The sequence below is a fragment of the Bos indicus x Bos taurus genome, chromosome 2, assembly GCF_003369695.1.
Source record: "Bos indicus x Bos taurus breed Angus x Brahman F1 hybrid chromosome 2, Bos_hybrid_MaternalHap_v2.0, whole genome shotgun sequence".
Classification (NCBI taxonomy): Eukaryota; Metazoa; Chordata; class Mammalia; order Artiodactyla; family Bovidae; genus Bos; species Bos indicus x Bos taurus.
Window position 1 is genome coordinate 96,535,088 of NC_040077.1, and position 17,278 is coordinate 96,552,365.

Here is a 17,278-nt window from a genome sequence, read left to right on the forward strand (position 1 = left end):
ATCCTTAGGTTCACTTCACCCAGTAGGGGCCTGGCCTTTTCTGTTCATCTCCTTTTCCTCAGTTCTTCTGTGTTTCCTTAGGGTGCCCCGTTGCCCAGCGGGGAACGGCTGAGTCCACCTCCAGGGCAGGCTTTATTATTAGTTGCTCCCACTCTTCACAGGGTCCCTGAAGAGGATACCATAAACTGCATCCTGCAGCTGTAAGCACGGCAGCTCCCACCCACCACGGCCGGGACTCACCTGACAACAGTGAGGGCCCCTGGACAGAGTAGGTGCCTCCTGCCCCCAGGGATGCCCGGGCGGCCTGGCCTGCTTCCCCAAACCCCCAGCTGTGGCAGAAAACCGTTTATTTCATTGGATTTTTTTCCCCATTGTTTTTCCATTCTCTCTTTTATCTCTGCTCTAATCTTTATTATTTCATTCCATCTGCTCACTTTGCATTTTGTTTATTCTCCTTTTTCGGATTCCTTAAGGTATAAAGTTAGGTTATTGATTTGAGATCTTTTTTAATGTGCATATTTATATCTTTGAACTTCCCTCTTAATTCTTCTTTCACCGCCTCCTGTAAATTTGATACGTCGTGTTTACATTTCACTTATCTCGAGGTTTTTTTTTTTTAAATCTCTTGTGATTTCTTCTTTGATCTTTCAGTTGTTCAATATTTCGTTGTTTAATTTTTACATTTTTGTGACATTTCCAGTTTTCCTACCGTTACTAATTTGTCATTTCATTCCATTGTGGTTGGTAAAGATACTTGGTATGATTTCATTCTTGTTAACAATTTATGCCTCCTCCCCCCCCAAATTTTTGTTCTAGAGCATGCACTCCAATGTCTTAGGCCAAAGCAAAAGAGAAGAAAGGTGAGGCAGAGATCTAAGTAAAGTGTTTTTGAAACTGATAGACATGAGTAAAATACATGAGGAAATCACAGGTTGCTGATCTAGGAATTTTTTCTGATGTCTTCACCTTTTGAAAGTTTAATTTTTTTTTTTAATTAAAATTTTTTTAAAGTTTATATCTTTTCCTGACTTGTTAAATTGAAAATAAAATCTATGAAAAGATCATTTTACTGTAGTCAATGTCCTTTAACTCTCTTTGGAGTCAGTTGTCTTGAATTTGGCCGTGAATTTGGTGGTGGTTTGCTGATTATTACTTTTAACATTTTTCAAATTTGCCACATTATGTGTGGCAGAGTGGAAAACTTTTTAAATTGTATAAATTCTCACCTTTAGGACATTGTTTGCACTTATGTGGTGGTTAGCATGGTGCCATGAAAACTGCCCTCCCTCATGTCCTTGGTGGAGGAAGATATTTTCAGGGAGATTACTGTTGTCAAGAATGAACCAAAATGAGGTTGCAGTGGTGAGCAGTGACCAGTAGAGGGCTCTGAAGTACTTGATCCTAAGATTTCCAAATCTGCTAGGAGAGCAGTTTGAAGCCCTTAGAGGGACCAGTGGGACTAGGGGAACCCAAGTCCCCCAAATCTTTGCCAGAGTCCTAAGTGTCTTCTAAGTTATTCTTTTACAAGAGTGTGTACATCTCAGAATATGTAGTTTTCATTTGGAGGTTTAAGTTGGAAATAGCAGTATTTTTTAATGAGTGTAACTTTTTTACAAATGAGGGTAACACTAAAAGCTTTTCATTTGAAAGAGCACATGCTTGATGCATTTTCTGTTCATACCATCACTGAAATAGTAGTTTCAAGGCTGTACAAATAAGTGACTGTCAGAAAAAGGACATTAGGAAAAACTGGAGAAATCTCAAGGAAGTGTGGACTTGAATTAATAATGTTTCTACACTGTTTTATTGTGACAGTTGTACTTTAATAAATGTAAGATATAAGTAGTAGGAGAAACAGGGTGCAGGATATCTGGAGACTGTCTATACTGGCTTTGTTATTCCGACAGAAACAGAACAACAAAAACAAAAAATAAATGAGTTGTTATACAGTGGATAGGAATAGGCCTACTTTAAAGATGTTGGTTTTAGTGAGATTAAATTAGAGGGTCTTTTTTGTCCTTACTAGCCTGTTGAAATATTTTTTCTTTCCCTTTTTCAAAAACCAGCTGCTCTATATGAAGTAGCTAAGCCAGTGAAATGAAGATACCAGTTGGGTTCTACAGACATGGATATGGATGGTCAGCTGTAAAGGACTGGAGCAATTGTGGCTTTTGGTATCTGGGTTGGCCTGGAACTGTTTCCTCAAAGATAATGAGGGATAACTGGACGCTGTGTCCCTGTCCTTGGTAGTCTTCATGTATGTCAGATCAGTGTCCTGCGGGATACCCATCCCCCACAGATCTCTGGGTCTCTATCTCTCTCTCTCTGTGCAGCTCTCTCCTCTCCAGTACTCTGACCTCAGAACTGAGGGTCTTGGTTTCCTGGGATTCTCAGCTATCTCCTTACCCCAAGGAACAGATCAGGGTCCTTCCAGACATAACTGAGGACACTCAGGACTTGTTTCCTCTCCAGGATTCCTGTCCTTGATTGGCTGATATCTACCCCTGTCTTGAAAATTGCTGTTTTGTATATTTTGCCTGGTTTTCTTGATTGTTTCAGACAGGAGGGTAATTCTGGTCCCTATTACCTCACTTTGGCCAGAAGTAGAGGCCAAGTCAGATGATATTTCATAGAGTATATCTGAACGCTGTGTCAGATTATTGTTACAGTGTTCTCTCTGTCTAAGGGGCTGCTGCTGTGCATGCTCAGTTGTGTCCCACTGTTTGGACTGTAGCCTGCCAGTTCCTCTGTCTTTGGGGATTTTGGGGCCAGAATACTGGAGTGGATTGCTATTTCCTCCTCCAGGGGATCTTCCTATTTGTAACTGTTTTAAAAATGATTTTTAAAAAGATCTAGTCTCCTAATTAAAATCCTGTTATCTGAAACAATGAGAATAGATGATAGTATACCAGGAAGAGAATTTTTTTAATTAGTTCAGTATGCAAAAATATGCCTTAAACTACCTCCAGCTGGGTGTGACCCTATCCACAGATACACGTTATGACCTGGACAGGGTGTGCTCCGGGAAGGTATAAACCCTAAACCAGACTCCTGATGGTGCCACCATCTTTGCCTTTTAGCTTCTCATCCTGAAAGTACTGTTGAACACCAAGATTATTCAAGAACGTTAGGATATAATTAATTGTTCTTTTGTGTATTGGTAGCAGAACTTGGTAGGTGCTTCTAGATTTTTCCACATAGAATTTGATGGCCGTTTCTGCCACTAACTTGCCGCTTTATCAGGAAAAACCTATCTATCTGGCAGCTCCATTCCCCCACACTCTTTGACGGTCACCATCCTCTCCAGTAACAACACTTGAAGGGCCAGATAGCAGCACGGTATCACTAAAGAACTTACTGTTTAGAGTGGCGCAGCTCAAGTTACTGCCAGACGTGCACACCTCTAGACTCTTTCTAGAAATGATTCCTTTAGTCACATCTGTTTTGACTGGTCTCATCTCTCTTGCACAGGGTTCCTGGTGTTTCTTATCTCTGTTCATCTCTAAATGCTCAGAGGTGGAAATTACAAGGATCATCCTTACTTTCAGAGGATTGCTTTTTCCTTCTGTCCACTGGGGGGTGTGTGCCTGCTCAGTTGTGTCCGACTTTGTGACCCCATGGACTGAAGCCATCCAGGTTCTTCTGTTCAAGGAATTTTCCAGGCAAAAATACTGGAGTGGGTTGCCATTTCCTTCTCCAGGGGATCTTCCCAACACAGGGATCGAACCTGCATCGCCTGCATTGCCAGGTGAATTCTTTACCACGAGCACCTGGGAAGCCCTCTGTCCATTGGACGTGAATATAATTATCGGTGACCCTGAAGAAACTGGATGAGATGACTGAGAAATCCAAGCTCTTTGGTTATGATGGAAGGTGGACACTCACTGCCTTCATCCAAGCTGGGAAGCTGTTGTTGGGAATGCTCAGGCTGGCTGCTACAGGGATGGGACTTGTCTGCTACTTTTTATCAGTGTGGTGTGTGCTATTCTCCATACTATATCAGCAACACTTTATCATGTATCCTGGTGGTAATAAGCCACCAAATGAATAGAGGGTTTCCCTGGAATAAATCAACCGATGGTTATTTGCTTCGTGTTATTTTGGTTTCCAAGTCTTGTTGGATTTTGCAACATTTTCCCAAACTGCTGTGTGCGTGTGTGTGTGTGTGTGTGTGTGTATTCAGGTTCACTGGGAAAATTATCAACAGCTGGGTGTTTCTAAAACACTCTCTTTTGTTTTTGCTTTGCTTTTAACCAAGTTTAATTAACCAGAGAAAACCTATATTGTTGTTTAGTCTCTTAAGTCGTGTCTGACTCTTTGAAACCCCATGGACTGTAGCCTGCCAGGCTCCTCTGTCCCATGAGATTTTTCAGACAAGAATACTGGAGTGGGTTGCCATTTCCTTTTCCAGGGGATCTTCCCGACCCAGCGATCAAACCCACGTCTCCTGCATTGGCAGGTGGATTCTTTACCACTGAGCTACCAGGGAAGCCATAATAGAAACTATTTTTTAGTATATTAACTCATGAAGCAATATGCAAATAAACTGATGATTTAAAAATTTTTATGCTTAAATAATCATAAATGAGTTTTGCAAGTTTTAATTTTGGCACCAATATTTGCTATAACACTTGCTAATTTGAAAAATTGCAAACTAAAAGTTGTCGTTCCAGAACGACATGTGTATGACATGTGTACACATACACGACATGTGTATGTGTATGTACATGTGTGTGAATGAAGAGTTTTATTGTTTTGAGGGCAGCAACAAAATTCCATTTTTAGAATAAGGAGAACCCAGAATCCATGAAAATGTTCGATTTACAGTTCATGTGACATTTCATGGCTCCTCAGAGTACTCAGTATTACTGTATCGTCTATTTACATTTATATAATATTTTAGGTCTGTGTGTGAACTAGATGAATTCTTTTCTCAATTCGTCTGTATTCCTGTCAGCCTCATCCTGAAAGGAAGAGTGTCTTCTCCTCTCTAAGATAATCTCTCTCCTCTTTTATTCTTTTCAAATTCATTTTTACTGAAGAATAGTTGTGTTAGTTTCTACTGTACAGCAGAATGAATCAGTCATACATATACACAACATGTCCCCTCCCTTTTGGACTTCCTTCCAATTCAGGTCACCACAGAGCATTAAGTAGAGTTCCCTGTGCTGTGCAGTATGTTCTCATTAGTCATCTGTTTTTATGGGTCAGCAGTGTATATGTGTCAATCCCAGACTTCCACTTCCTCTCACCCTCTCTTTTATTTATGCTGAATCTTTCTCCAAAAGTAGCCTTTATTTTTCGTGTACCTTTAACTACTTCTGTTGTATTTACTCTTTCCTTTCAATATGCTGGTTTGTTGAAGTTCCAATCATCCAATCTTCTCTCTCAACCTTCCCTAGTGCCATGATCCTCTCCTTCTTCCTTCTGTTACAGAATTTGAGAAGACACATGCTGCATTCATTGTTCCCTTATCCTCACCTCACCTCATCCTCTACAGTCTACTTTCTGTGCACGCTGATTGCTCCTTTGAAGGTTACTTTTGATTTAGCATGCTTTTGAAATTAAATGGCTTAACTACATGTTGATTACTATTTAAAATTGAAAAGACATTTATTTTTTAATGAAATCCAGGCAATACCTTCACTCATTCAATCAACAAACATATCTGGAACTAGGTCTTGACTAGGTTCTGCTGCTGCAGAAATGAAAGATATTACTCCCAGCCTCAAGGAGCTGTAAGCTCAGTGGTGGCAATGGATTAGAAAACAACCATAATATGTTAATGTGTTGTCACTTGTGTTAGTCACTCAGCTATGTCCGACTCTTTGTGATGCTATGGACTGTAGCCAACAGGCTTCTCTGTCTATAGGATTCTCCAGGCAAGAATACTGGACTGGGTTGCCATGCCCTCCTTCAGGGGATCTTCCCAATCCAGGGATCAAACCCACCTCTCTTAGGTCTCTGCACTGGCAGGCGGGTTCTTTACCACCAGTGCCACCTGGGAAGCCCAAGATATGAAAAAAGACTGTTAAACATCCATTTTGTTGATAGAGGTAAACATTCTCTGATTGAATATGTTTATTCAGTTAGCATGATGACCAAATTTGCTGATTGGAAGAATGTGGTTTAAGTGAATTTAGAAAGATTTGTTTTTCACTTTTTAAATTGAGAATTAGTTACAAAAATCTTTTATTCATTTTTAAGATGTAACCTTGATGCAGTCTTCTTTGTAAAGTGATATATCCCTGCTGTGATAATCAAGAAAGTTTAAATAAAGCACCTAATTTTAAAGCATTTGTCATTTAACATGCTGAATAGCTGAGGGAGGGAGTTTCTCTAAGTTAAGGCAGAAGGAGAACTCTAAACTCCTGTGAGACAATTATATGAAATCCCACCTAAAAACAAATGATTAATAGTTTGAAACTTCCCTAGGAAGTTTCTTGCTAGGAAGGTGGGCTTCTCTTGTGGCTGGCTCAGCTGGTAAAGAATCCGCCTGCAATTTGGAGACCTGCGTTCGATCCCTGGGTTGGGAAGATTCCCCTGGAGAAGGGAAAGGTTACCCACTTCAGTATTCTGGCCTGGAGAATTCCATGGACTGTATAGTCCATGGGTTGCACAGAGTTGGACATGACCAGAGTGACTTTCACTTTCTTTCCCTAGGAAGGTAGAGACTTCTTACTTTTGTGTTCTCCATAACAATTCTTTGTGTAATCTTAACTATGAGACAAGGCCATGGCACTCTAGGGACAAACTGCTACTACTTTTAGCCATAGTTGAAGAAACTGAAGAAGTTTCTTGTCATATGACTTAATTTTCATGACCCTTACTGATTGATTCAATCTTTTTCTATGCCCAAAGCAACTCTCCAAATAGGTGGGAAGCAGAGCCCACCAGCTAATGAGGTGATCTGGTTTGAGGACTCAGTCCAATAGGACTCAGCTCCATATTGGATGGTGCCAAATGTGTGTGTGCGTGTGTGCGTGTGCACGCTGAGACAACAGAGGGAGAAACCGAGAGGGAAGCTGAGTCCTGAGCGTGGTTTAGAAGCTAGGACTCTGTGTGTGTGTGTGTGTGTGTGTGTGTTTTCCAGCTCTCCATGAAGCCCAATAGTGTTTAGGGCTTTTTTCCTCCACATATATAACAAAAGTGACCGGACGTAGCCTACTCCATACAGAGCCTGGGAGAGTCTAACAGGATATTTAGGTGTTAATAATTCTAAAAAAGGAATTATTAATGTCTCCATTGCCATATCACACATTGTAACAGCATGCCAAATTTACCATGTTATTTAATGTTTTTCAGTCAGTAATGCTTGCATTTTTGCCAAAATAATACACCATTACCTGGTATTTCTTGAAATACTATGCTATTTAATGTAAATGAGCACTCTAAAAAAATATTACAAAGAAAACCAACCAGGCAAGCTTGGGAAGAAATTTTATTATCCTTATTATTTTAGACAAGTTCTTACTTAAATCCAAACACCTGCTGTTGCACTTTAACATAGTTTGTACATACAAATAAAATTAGAACTGGCAAATAGGTGATTTTCATCAGATAGGCTGTGTTGGATTGGAGACTAAATATTTTTGTAAAACTTGTCCTTGTTTGAAGTTGAAATTTCATGTCACCACAAGAATTGACCAGAAGAAACTCATTTACAGTGACCCACAGGGTTTTAGCTATTATTTTTTGGACTTGCTCCCCAGCCCACACAGGCAATTAAGTAAGAACAAGAAAAAAGAAAACACTCATCTGAATCATCTATTAAAATCTAGGTTCCACTGAGTAACAGATTTTACTTCTTGATTCATATTTAGCAGATGCCTTGGTCATATTCATATATGAGCTCTCTTCTCTGTGGTAACCGGTCCCACTTGCATCTTTCCCTATTAGGTGCTCCCATTTTTTGCCACCCCTTTAATGGAAAATGCCTCTTGTAAGTATCTAAGGGACATTTGATAGATGATTGCCTTCAGCACCTCATGCCTCCCCCTTTCCTCAGGAACTTGAGAACTCCTGTCTTTTTTTTTTTTTTTTTTAAATAGGCTATGTGTACACATGAAACCAGGAATTGAGATTAAAATGAGGGAGAAGCTCAGTTATTCAGGCATGTTTTATCTCATAGGCAGAGCTGGTATCCTTCCTCAGTGCCTGAGGCTGACTTGGGCTCTTAACAGAATTCAAATCTATTTTTGTTTATTAAGTTATCAAGCCGACTCAGTGGCCATGCCATTCAAGAGTTCCCAGGAGGCACTGAATACACAGGGTGTCCGACAATGTGGGTGTTTTCCTAGTTTGCACTGCTCTGTGGATTTAAAAGCATTTAGCAAATATTTTTAATTGATTAACCCAGAACTTTCATACAAATATTATGAGTAAAAAATTGTAAGTATACATGCTGAGGAGAAGGCAGTGGCACCCCACTCCAGTACTCTTGCCTGGAAAATCCCATGGACAGAGGAGCCTGGTAGGCTGCAGTCCATGGGGTCGCTAAGAGTCGGACACAACTGAGCGACTTCACTTTCATTTTTCACATTCATCCATTGGAGAAGGAAATGGCAACCCACTCCAGTGTTCTTGCCTGGAGAATGTCAGGGACGGGGGAGCCTGGTGGGCTGCCGTCTATGGGGTCGCACAGAGTCGGACACGACTGAAGTGACTTAGCAGCAGCAGCAGTAGCAGATACATGCTGAAAGTATAATGACCTCTTCATAAAAGCACAAGAATTTCACGAGGACATGGAAAAATACAGGAAGAAAGTAGTCTACTTATTTAAGGACTGTCACTGGATTTGTATTAGGCTCCTATGAGTTTAAGCCTGAATTCACAGGCAAGCATTTATTGCTAAATTAAGATTGTGGAAGTTCTACACAGAGCCTGATCTATGATTCCATAAATGTTGGTAGGTTTTCTTCATTTGTCTTCTTTTTTTGACTCTTTTTGTTGGCAGATCTTCACTTACTAAAAATAATGATTCATATATAAGTAAGACACTTTATTCCAGTGAAGTTATTTGTTTCAATAAAATTCAGTAATAGCTACTTCCTCTTAAACCAGAGTAATGCCAGCAGTACATTACAGAGATAACTGTTCTCAGCTGTGTTCTTTGGATTCTAATCAGTTGTTACCACAGAGGAGGTAAAAAGTTTCTTTGGTGCTGTCATGATTTTTATTTTGATTTACTGTCAGCCCTCTCAAACACTGTGTGGTTCTATTTTAAATTAGAGGTAAAATTCTGGCCTATTTATATTAATCAAAGTGTATAATTGCTATTTTTCCCCCTTGAAAACAATTTTATATTCATTTCTAATTTATTTGCAAGCATAATATTATAGATTCGTAGAGCACAGCTTTAGTAATTTTTAAATTCTCTAATCAGAGAGACATTTTCTTTTTTTCTTTCCAATAAGATGGGCAATGATTTATTTGAAATGGCCAAAAATAACATTTTACAGAAAAGGAACCATAATATTACACAATCAAGTGTAGCTACAAAATCTTAGACATTCAGGCAAAGCTTTATTTAGATCACCAAAAACAAGGCTTTATAGAAAAATAACTGTAACAAGCAAATGTATAGTTGCAAATTTTCTTTTGCCAGCAATATCAATTCCCTTTAAAATATTTGGGGACTACTTTGCAGTATCCAAGCAAAACTAAAAATTTGTGGGACATAGTTGCTCAGCCTCATCACAAGAATGAAAACAGTTTGCAAAACGATTTTGTTTAATGCTAACAAATAACTAAAAGACATGGTCACTGCTAACAAGTACCTTTGTCTACTGAAACAGCCCAACCTAAGCACGTGTTTATGAAAGATTCATTGTGAACATAGCTGCTGTTTTCCTGCCATCACGGATCACGTGTATGGTGGCAAGGGTTAAATGTTGGAGACCATCGAGGCACCCAGGAGGTAATCCTTAACAGAAATAACTACAGTAGATAAGCAACTCAAACAAATGGACCCGTCTCTGCCAGAGCCCCCCAGGGTGTCACATTTGCTTTCTGTGTAAAGAAGGTCCACCGACTCTGTAGTTCTTTACTGGGAACCAAGAGATTAAGAAGCTGTTCTAGGACCATCAAAACCTTAATAAATCGCCCTGGGGTTCTTCCTGCTGTAGTGCACTTCACAGGCAGCAACACAGGCAGACTCTGGGAAGAAGTCATCATGGTACTCTGCTAAAAACCTCAGAAAGAGATCAAGGTGCTTCAGTAAAGCCTTCAGGTTCTTCTCAGAAAAGGATATCTTTCCAAGGATTTCAGGAAGTTTCACAAACAAACGCAGCAAGTGTTGCGCCCCATAAATGTAAGAGGGTGGAGGTGGTTGGTCACCTGGAGGATAACTATCAGGTACAAGTTTCCAGGAGAGGACCTCATTTATTTCTTTGGTTCTTCTGCCTTCAAAGCCAGCAAACACTGCACTCCCTTCCTTGCTAGGGGTCAGAGGAACAGGCGAGGATGATCTGCTATGAACAGATGTCTTCTCTTCCAGGTACAGGAATAGCTTGGGCATGCTGGCGGACATGTGCTGCTGCCGGTGCTTGGGCTGAGGCGAGGCGCTGCTCTCGGACAGCCTGTCGCAATTGGCAGAGTGGCGCGTGGACCGCCTCAGGGACTGTAAGGCTTCCGGCTCGGCTTTGCGCCTTTTGGGGGTGGTTGGTTCACCTGAGTTTGGCTGACTCTCTGTGGACTGTGGTGTGGATGGATTCAACAAAGGTGGACTTGGAGAGAGCTCCTCCTGGTTCCTATTATTGTTTGTGGTACTTTCCTTAATGGGAAGAAACAATTTGGACGAAGTCACCTTTTTATATTGAACACGTTCGTATGGATAGAGCAAAACCAATGGGAGAGTGTAATCAAAGGTTATTCTTAATCCATCCACCATCTCCTTACAAAGGTCAACGTTCTTTTCTGCTGGGATATAATGCACATTCATGTTGGCATGTGGCATAGCATGATAGTGACGAGGCCTCTCATTGGCTGAAAAGGCTGCATTGATAGCAAAATGCTTCATGTATGATTCCAAAATAGTTATGATGTTGGTCTGGCACGGAACTTTCACTAACCGTTTCCTCCTGTTGATATAGTAACAATCATCCTCAAGCTTCTTCTTCAGAATTTCAGGGATTTCTATAGTTACTGTTCTTTCTTCCATTTCCTTTTTTTCTGCGTGCAGCCCTGGTCCTTCCTTCACTTCAGACTTTCAGTATCTTTTTTTTCACTTATTTCTCCGTTCTTTTCTTCACTGTCAGAGGAACTGTTTATTGAGTTTTCTTCGTTTTCATCTTTCTCGTCAGCAGGGAGGCTTTTAAGACAGAGTCCACCCCAGGTAACCTGTCGTGCTTCCTCTTTCTTCCTGTGCTTCTCAGGCGAGCTACAGCCTTTTTGGCCAATTTCCGCCGTAATCTCCGATTTTCATCGGCGTCACGGACATGATCCTCTGCTGCTCATCTATCCCAACTTCTGTTCCAACCATTAAAATGGATCAGATATTCTGGGATCTTTCTGCCTTTTTCGTCTTTCCCAACAAAAACATCGACGATTTTTGGCATCGTAGAGCACTCGCGCCTTGGTGGGGTCAAGCTCGAAGCACGGCGCTTTCTTTCCTGAGAGGGCGCGAGAATGCCGTCGCTCGCGCTCACTTGCTCTTCGTGACTGAGGGCGCGGCTCCGCGGTGGGCGGAGCGTGCGCGGTGGGGGAGGGGAGGTCCAGGGAGACATTTTCTAATGTTTATATCTAGAGAATGGAGAAGTTACTAAATGTAACTTTATACAGACTTAAGACAGACTTATAATTCTGTGCTAGTAAACAAATTGGAAATGAATGTAAAATTGATTTACAGGGGAAAAAAAAGTCTTGTGTAACAACAGCAACAAAAGTTCTTGTGTAACTCTTGACAGCTAACCAGATGGGCTTGTTTCATTCTTTCAGAAACTGGTCTTGAGATAAGAATTTGGTTTTCATGAAGGCTCTAGTAAAGTGTTTTAGTAATAATCATACAACCTCCATTTATATGAAGTCAATACCATAGGCAATTGATTTGATGTATTAAATATTAAAATATTTTAATAAAACAGGAAACACGAATGATATTGTTAAAATCACTGATAAAAATATTTACAAAAATACAGTTTTCACAATAATGAATTATTAATTTTAAAAAGATGTTTCCATTTTACCTTCCTAAGCTAAACTTGGGGTAAAATATTTTTTTTTCCTTTTTTTTTTTTTCAAGAGATGCCTTGATATAATGAAATGCCAGGTTTGGTGGGGAAGAGGGGACATAACACTGAGTATCAATTTCAGCTCCCACAACTCATTAGCTCTGTGACTCTGGGCAAGTCGCTTACCCTACATGCAGCCTTGTAGGGTTACTCGTTTATAAAACGGGTGATAATAGCTACCTTATTAACTAAATACATAGATGTGGAATTGCTAGGTCCTATGATGGCACCCCACTCCAGTACTCTTGCTTGGAAAATCCCATGGATGGAGGAGCCTGGTAGGCTGCAGTCCATGGGGTCGCTAAGAGTCAGGCACGACTGAGCAACTTCACTTTCACCTTTCAGTTTCATGCATTGGAGAAGGAAATGGCAGCCCACTCCGGTGTTCTTGCCTGGAGAATCCCAGGGATGGCTGAGCCTGGCGGGCTGCCGTCTATGGAGTCACACAGAGTCAGACACAACTGAAGCAACTTAGCAGCAGCATCACAAGGCTATGGTTTTTCCAGTGGTCATGTATGGATGTGAGAGTTGGACTGTGAAGAAAGCTGAGCACCGAAGAATTGATGCTTTTGAACTGTGGTGCTGGAGAAGACTCTTGAGAGTCCTTGGACTGCAGGGAGATCCAGCCAGTCCATTCTGAAGGAGATCAGCCCTGGGATTTCTTTGGAAGGAACGATGCTAAAGCTGAAAGTCCAGTACTTTGGCCACCTCATGCGAAGAGTTGACTCATTGGGAAAGTCTCTGATGCTGGGAGGGATTGGGGGCAGGAGGAGAAGGGGACGACAGAGGATGAGATGGCTGGATGGCATCACTGTCTCGATGGACGTGAGTCTGAGTGAACTCTGGGAGTTGGTGATGGACAGGGAGGCCTGGCGTGCTGTGATTCATGGGGTTGCAAAGAGTCAGACACGACTGAGTGACTGAACTGAACTGAACTGATGATAAGCATATGTTTAAGATGATAAGAAATTGCCGAATTGTTTTCCAAAATGGTTTTTACTGTACCTAATTTTTAAAGGAAGAAAAGACTGACTCTTTGAATTCTATATATCCACTAGCTTAGAGAATCAAATAACTTTCCCATCAATGCAGGAACTGTCCAGGTAGTGCATGGAGAGTATGAATGGAGCGGGAATACAGGAAACCTGGCTTGGAAAATTGCCTATTCCATCTCACTGCTGAGTCTGATCTCCTGTGCCCCTCAAAAACACATGCTTCTTCAGGCTTTAGGCCCTTTTCTGCTCTAGTTATAGGACCATAGATAGAAGCAGGAAGAGCTTAAGCTATTTCAAGGAAATTTTGATATTACTCTGTACTTAAGGATCTCTGCTTGGCCATACAGGTTACCCAACTGCCAACTCAGCCTGGGGTTTATCAGTTCAGCATTGACCAGTGGATGCCATTATTCTCTGAGGTTCATTTTGTGCTGTTAGTGGCCCCTGGGTCATAAAGCTGGGCCTTCAGCATTGATTCCATTCCAAGTTCCTTGCTCTGCCTTCCCATTAATATCCCCTTGGGAGATCTGAGGTTCCTCTTATAATTATTATTAGTCTAGTCTGCCTAAAAACTGCATCTGAGCACTAGCGTTCACTCTTCCTGTTTCACCCTAATGGGCAGAACTTGGACTGACCCAAATCCTCAGTTTCTGTGCCAAGACTTTCTACAGTCAAACTGTTATGTTCTCTAGGAATTCATCAGTGAGAAACTACCCCAAGGGAAGTAGTTAGAGGTTGTAAGGTGTTAAATATTTTTTTTTCTTTTTAAGTGTAACTCAAATATAAAGCAAGGGTGATTTTCCTTTTATTATTTGTACTGCATATACCAATTGATTCTTAAACTTTGGGCAGAAATTTTTTAAAGATCATGGATATGAAATAAGGGTGTATCTGTATTGGTTCAAAACCTTAGGAGCTCCCTAGGTGAAATCTGAAACTGGCCCCTGGACATGGAGGATGAGAGACCAAAGAGAGGCAGACCACTCCAAATTTTGGTAGGTGGCCAATTTAATCAGCAAAGGACCTTTAAAATGAAGCTTGACTTGGGTGGCCATAGGAAGTAATCTCTGCACTTGCCTGCTAGTAGTATCTTAAAAGTTGATATAGAGGGACTTCCCTGGTGGTCCAGTGGTTAAGACTCCATGCTTCCAGTACAGGGAGCATGGGTTCCATCCCTGGTCAAAGAACTAAGATCCCACGTGCTGTAGGGGATGACCAAAAATTTTTAAAAATTAAAAAAAATACAGAGGCCTTAGTTGCGTTCAATGTCCAGATAGTCTCAACAGTCCATTGATCTCTCAAAGTTGTGTCCTTGAAAATGGCTCTAGCTATGGAAACAGTGAGCAGAATGTACATTCCAAGGCCGGGGAGGGGGTGGGGAGCTTCTGATTGTCCAGACACAGCTTATGTGTCAAGTGGTAGTCATGTCCTCTTGATGACTTCTTCCAACAGTCCGGTACCTCTGCTCAACTGCCTGGATGTAGCTACAAAGCAGAGATTTACAAGGGGAGTGGTATATACGCCAAGGAGAAATAATAACATTGTCATGGACCCCAAAGCACTTTAGAAGATGAAAGGAATTCCTGAAATTTCCTGGTAGAATTGTATAAATGTTGAAATAAGATTCTTGTGAAACTCATACAACATTCAATGACAACTCTAGAGACATTCTAAAGCTGGATTTTTTCTAGCCATATTGTGCAGCATAGAAAAATGTGGTTGTTTTTATCTAAATTTCTTCTGGCCTATTAATAATCCTAGGAAAAGAATCTAGAAATGTAGCATTCGATTGAAGTAATGAATGAGGAACATCAGTTGCTAAGAGCTGAACATAAAGTTTGGATGTGAGGGATGGTGGTAATAACCCACAAGGAAAAGGGTTTACTATAAATTTCCTGAGACTTAGGGAATTACCCTTGACAGTACTCCCAGAACATAAATAAAAACCTTTGCTTTAAAATGTTAGATAAATTGTATTTTTACTTGTCATTCTGCAAGTTACCTGTTACCTGATAGTGAAATAATACTTTTGTTTAGTGCCTTTAAATGATCTGTTCCATGAAACTGCGTCCTTTAATTGTACACATTATTTTTTGAATGGCCTGTTAAGTAAAGGACATGAGCAGGTCATTTAAAAAACAAGCAGTAAAAGTGGTTAATGAACATGTTAAAAATGTTAAAATGTTAAAAATGTTCCCTCGTTAATAGTCAAAGAAATGCAAGTTAAAATAATGGAATACAATTTTGCCGCTCAAATGAGTACTTTTAAAATTATTGCTTAAATTTTATGGATAGGGTTGCAAATCACATTTCTGGAGGGCAATTGATGCATATAATAGAAACTATAAAACTATTTTAAAATATTTTTATGTTCTGCCACAGCATTTCCACTTGGAGGCTTTGCTACATTGAAGCTCTGTGATCACTGGAAGAAACCCTGATGAAGTCTACAGGTGTCACAGAGTGTAAAGACTGGGAAACACTGCAATTCTCTCCTGGGCTGTAGTCTTTTTGACAGTGGCTCATTTTCTGTCAACCACATATTGCCAATCTGGATTTGAAAGGGAATCTGGCTTTCTGCCTTGATGTGATTTCTCCCAACTTCATAGTAAAAGATCGATGAAGACCTAGACCCAGAAGATAAAGAAACAAATGTGACAGATAACTTAAAAGTGAAAGTCACTCAGTAGTGTCCGACTCTGAGCGACCCCATGGATGTACAGTCCATGGAAATCTCCAGGCCAGAATACTGAAGTGTAGCCTTTCCCTTCTCCAGGGGATCTTCCCAACTCAGGGATCAAACCCAAGTCTCCTGGCAGGCTACAGCCATGGGATCACAGAGTCATACACGACTGAGCAACTCACAATTTCACTTTTCACTTTCATACCCAGATGATACAGATGGTTGTAGATGCAGTATTTACATAGATACTGACAGATATATAATTACATCTATATTTCATATCCATCTGGACTGTATCTAAATAAATACATTATTGAGTTGTGAAGCTTAAATAAATTGATGCTTGTGAAATGCTTTGCACTTGGCACACTGCCATCAGTCAGTTCTAATTAGTGCGAGAGAGTCAAAGAGGACAAGTAGAGGGAGTCACACAAAAAAGAGAAATTGCTAATAAGTATAATAATGTATTTGTACAATGTTTTAGTTCAGGCTGCTTTAACAAAATACCATAGGCTGGGACATTTATTTCTTGAAGTTCTGGTGGCTGGGAAGTTGTAGATGGTTGTTGTTCGGTTGCTCAGTCATGTCTGACTCTTCACAACCCCATGGACTGCAGCACGCCAGGCCTCCCTGTCCTCCATTATCTCCTGGAGTTCACTCAAGGTCATGTCCACTGAGTCTGTGATGCCATCTAACCATCTTGTCCTCTGGTGCCCTCTTCTCCTTTTGCCTTCAGTCTTTCCCAGCTCAGGGTCTTTGCGATGAGTCGGCTCTTTGCATCAGGTGGCCAAAGTTTTGAAGATTCAACTTCAGCATCAGTCCTTCCAGTGAGTATTCAGTGTTGATTTCCTTTAGGATTGACTGGTTTGATCTCCTTACTCTCCAAGGGACTCTTTAACACCACAGTTCAAACACATCAATTCTTTGGCACTTAACCTTTTTTATGGTCCAGCTCTCGCATCCAGATATGACTACTGGAAAAACCATAATTCTGACTATTCTGATCTTTGTTGGCAAAGTGATATCTTTGCTTTTTAATATGCTGTTTAGGTTTGTCATAGCTTTCCTTCCAAAAAACAAGCATCTTTTAATTTCATGGCTGCAGTCACCATCCACAGTGATTTTGGAGCCCCCCCCCAAAAGAAAATCTGTTATTGCTTCTACTTTTTCCCCTTCTATTTGCCATGAAGTGATGGGACTGGATGCCATGATCTTAGTTTTTTTAATGTTGAATTTTAAGCCAGCTTTTCACTCTCCTCTTTCACCTTCATCAAGAGGCTCTTTAGTTCCTCTTTGCTTTCTGTCATAAGGGTGGTGTCATCTGCACATCTAGGGTGCTGGCAAATTTTGTTGCTAGTGAAGGCCCTCTT

At 40.7% G+C, this 17,278-nt stretch overlaps 1 pseudogene; it reads right to left on the reverse strand.

Annotated features, from left to right (window-relative positions):
• Window positions 1-9,152: 9,152 nt before the first annotated feature.
• Window positions 9,153-12,073, reverse strand: LOC113907047 (annotated as a pseudogene).
• Window positions 12,074-17,278: the final 5,205 nt, after the last annotated feature.